This window comes from Strix aluco, unplaced genomic scaffold (genome assembly GCF_031877795.1).
Source record: "Strix aluco isolate bStrAlu1 unplaced genomic scaffold, bStrAlu1.hap1 HAP1_SCAFFOLD_33, whole genome shotgun sequence".
NCBI classification, from domain to species: domain Eukaryota; kingdom Metazoa; phylum Chordata; class Aves; order Strigiformes; family Strigidae; genus Strix; species Strix aluco.
The window spans coordinates 435411-439782 of record NW_027436647.1 but is presented as its reverse complement, the minus strand read 5'-3'; positions in this window follow the sequence as shown (position 1 = coordinate 439782).

The following is a 4372-nucleotide window of genomic DNA, read 5'->3' as shown; positions in this document are numbered from 1 at the left end:
AACAAAAGAAAGCACAGAGCCCCAGATTTGCTGTTGTTCTGGAGAGCTTGCAGAGCACTGGGGAAAGGCAGGCAGAGAATTCCCTGCTAGCACCTTCTCTGTGCCTGGGAAGCAGAAGAGTCCACATTGCTTCGCAGAATCGCTTTTCTGCAGAAAACACTAACACTTGTTCAGAACGAAAGAAAGCACAGAGCCCCAGATTTTATGTTGTCCTGGAGAGCTTGCAGAGCACTGGGGAAAGGCAGGCAGAGAATTCCCTGCTAGCACCTTCTCTGTGCCTGGGAAGCAGAAGTGTTCACATTGCTTCGCAGATTCGCTTTTGTGCAGAAAAAACTAACACTTGTTCAGAACTAAAGAAAGCACAGAGCCCCAGATTTTATGTTGTCCTGGAGAGCTTGCAGAGCACTGGGGAAAGGCAGGCAGAGAATTCCCTGCTAGCACCTTCTCTGTGCCTGGGAAGCAGAAGAGTTCACATTGCTTCGCAGAATCGCTTTTGTGCAGAAAACACTAACAATTGTTCAGAACTAAAGAAAGCACAGAGCCCCAGATTTGCTGTTGTTCTGCAGAGCTTGCAGAGCACTGGGGAAAGGCAGGCAGAGAATTCCCTGCTAGCACCTTCTCTGTGCCTGGGAAGCAGAAGTGTTCACATTGCTTCGCAGAATCGCCTTTGTGCAGAAAACACTAACACTTGTTCAGAACAAAAGAAAGCACAGAGCCCCAGATTTTATGTTGTCCTGGAGAGCTTGCAGAGCACTGGGGAAAGGCAGGCAGGGAATTCCCTGCTAGCACCTTCTCTGTGTCTGGGAAGCAGAAGTGTTCACATTGCTTCGCAGAATCGCTTTTCTGCAGAAAACACTAACACTTGTTCAGAACAAAAGAAAGCACAGAGCCCCAGATTTTATGTTGTCCTGGAGAGCTTGCAGAGCACTGGGGAAAGGCAGGCAGAGAATTCCCTGCTAGCACCTTCTCTGTGCCTGGGAAGCAGAAGTGTTCACATTGCTTCGCAGATTCGCTTTTGTGCAGAAAAAACTAACACTTGTTCAGAACTAAAGAAAGCACAGAGCCCCAGATTTTATGTTGTCCTGGAGAGCTTGCAGAGCACTGGGGAAAGGCAGGCAGAGAATTCCCTGCTAGCACCTTCTCTGTGCCTGGGAAGCAGAAGAGTTCACATTGCTTCGCAGAATCGGTTTTGTGCAGAAAACACTAACAATTGTTCAGAACTAAAGAAAGCACAGAGCCCCAGATTTGCTGTTGTTCTGGAGAGCTTGCATAGCACTGGGGAAAGGCAGGCAGAGAATTCCCTGCTAGCAGCTTCTCTGTGCCTGGGCAGCAGAAGTGTTCACATTGCTTCGCAGAACCGCTTTTCTGCCGAAAACACTAACACTTGTTCAGAACAAAAGAAAGCACAGAGCCCCAGATTTTATGTTGTCCTGGAGAGCTTGCAGAGCACTGGGGAAAGGCAGGCAGAGAATTCCCTGCTAGCACCTTCTCTGTGCCTGGGAAGCAGAAGTGTTCACATTACTTCGCAAGAATCGCTTTTCTGTAGAAAACACTAACACTTGTTCAGAACAAAAGAAAGCACAGAGCCCCAGATTTGCTATTGTTCTGGAGAGCTTGCAGAGCACTGGGGAAAGGCAGGCAGAGAATTCCCTGCTAGCACCTTCTCTGTGCCTGGGAAGCAGAAGTGTTCACATTGCTTCGCAGAATCGCTTTTGTGCAGAAAACACTAACACTTGTTCAGAACAAAAGAAAGCACAGAGCCCCAGATTTGCTGTTGTTCTGGAGAGCTTGCAGAGCACTGGGGAAAGGCAGGCAGAGAATTCCCTGCTAGCACCTTCTCTGTGCCTGGGAAGCAGAAGAGTTCACATTGCTTCGCAGAATCGCTTTTGTGCAGAAAACAGTAACACTTGTTCAGAACGAAAGAAAGCACAGAGCCCCAGATTTTATGTTGTCCTGGAGAGCTTGCAGAGCACTGGGGAAAGGCAGGCAGAGAATTCCCTGCTAGCACCTTCTCTGTGCCTGGGAAGCAGAAGAGTTCACATTGCTTCGCAGAATCGCTTTTGTGCAGAAAACACTAACAATTGTTCAGAACTAAAGAAAGCACAGAGCCCCAGATTTGCTGTTGTTCTGGAGAGCTTGCATAGCACTGGGGAAAGGCAGGCAGAGAATTCCCTGCTAGCAGCTTCTCTGTGCCTGGGAAGCAGAAGTGTTCACATTGCTTCGCAGAACCGCTTTTCTGCAGAAAACACTAACACTTGTTCAGAACAAAAGAAAGCACAGAGCCCCAGATTTTATGTTGTCCTGGAGAGCTTGCAGAGCACTGGGGAAAGGCAGGCAGAGAATTCCCTGCTAGCACCTTCTCTGTGCCTGGGCAGCAGAAGTGTTCACATTACTTCGCAAGAATCGCTTTTCTGCAGAAAACACTAACACTTGTTCAGAACAAAAGAAAGCACAGAGCCCCAGATTTGCTGTTGTTCTGGAGAGCTTGCAGAGCACTGGGGAAAGGCAGGCAGAGAATTCCCTGCTAGCAGCTTCTCTGTGCCTGGGAAGCAGAAGTGTTCACATTGCTTCGCAGAACCGCTTTTCTGCAGAAAACACTAACACTTGTTCAGAACAAAAGAAAGCACAGAGCCCCAGATTTTATGTTGTCCTGGAGAGCTTGCAGAGCACTGGGGAAAGGCAGGCAGAGAATTCCCTGCTAGCACCTTCTCTGTGCCTGGGAAGCAGAAGTGTTCACATTACTTCGCAAGAATCGCTTTTCTGTAGAAAACACTAACACTTGTTCAGAACAAAAGAAAGCACAGAGCCCCAGATTTGCTATTGTTCTGGAGAGCTTGCAGAGCACTGGGGAAAGGCAGGCAGAGAATTCCCTGCTAGCACCTTCTCTGTGCCTGGGAAGCAGAAGTGTTCACATTGCTTCGCAGAATCGCTTTTGTGCAGAAAACACTAACACTTGTTCAGAACAAAAGAAAGCACAGAGCCCCAGATTTGCTGTTGTTCTGGAGAGCTTGCAGAGCACTGGGGAAAGGCAGGCAGAGAATTCCCTGCTAGCACCTTCTCTGTGCCTGGGAAGCAGAAGAGTTCACATTGCTTCGCAGAATCGCTTTTGTGCAGAAAACAGTAACACTTGTTCAGAACGAAAGAAAGCACAGAGCCCCAGATTTTATGTTGTCCTGGAGAGCTTGCAGAGCACTGGGGAAAGGCAGGCAGAGAATTCCCTGCTAGCACCTTCTCTGTGCCTGGGAAGCAGAAGAGTTCACATTGCTTCGCAGAATCGCTTTTCTGCAGAAAACACTAACAATTGTTCAGAACTAAAGAAAGCACAGAGCCCCAGATTTGCTGTTGTTCTGGAGAGCTTGCATAGCACTGGGGAAAGGCAGGCAGAGAATTCCCTGCTAGCAGCTTCTCTGTGCCTGGGAAGCAGAAGTGTTCACATTGCTTCGCAGAACCGCTTTTCTGCAGAAAACACTAACACTTGTTCAGAACAAAAGAAAGCACAGAGCCCCAGATTTTATGTTGTCCTGGAGAGCTTGCAGAGCACTGGGGAAAGGCAGGCAGAGAATTCCCTGCTAGCACCTTCTCTGTGCCTGGGCAGCAGAAGTGTTCACATTACTTCGCAAGAATCGCTTTTCTGCAGAAAACACTAACACTTGTTCAGAACAAAAGAAAGCACAGAGCCCCAGATTTGCTGTTGTTCTGGAGAGCTTGCAGAGCACTGGGGAAAGGCAGGCAGAGAATTCCCTGCTAGCACCTTCTCTGTGCCTGGGAAGCAGAAGTGTTCACATTGCTTCGCAGAATCGCTTTTCTGCAGAAAACACTAACACTTGTTCAGAACAAAAGAAAGCACAGAGCCCCAGATTTGCTGTTGTTCTGGAGAGCTTGCAGAGCACTGGGGAAAGGCAGGCAGAGAATTCCCTGCTAGCACCTTCTCTGTGCCTGGGAAGCAGAAGAGTTCACATTGCTTCGCAGAATCGCTTTTCTGCAGAAAACACTAACACTTGTTCAGAACGAAAGAAAGCACAGAGCCCCAGATTTTATGTTGTCCTGGAGAGCTTGCAGAGCACTGGGGAAAGGCAGGCAGAGAATTCCCTGCTAGCACCTTCTCTGTGCCTGGGAAGCAGAAGTGTTCACATTGCTTCGCAGATTCGCTTTTGTGCAGAAAAAACTAACACTTGTTCAGAACTAAAGAAAGCACAGAGCCCCAGATTTTATGTTGTCCTGGAGAGCTTGCAGAGCACTGGGGAAAGGCAGGCAGAGAATTCCCTGCTAGCACCTTCTCTGTGCCTGGGAAGCAGAAGAGTTCACATTGCTTCGCAGAATCGCTTTTGTGCAGAAAACACTAACAATTGTTCAGAACTAAAGAAAGCACAGA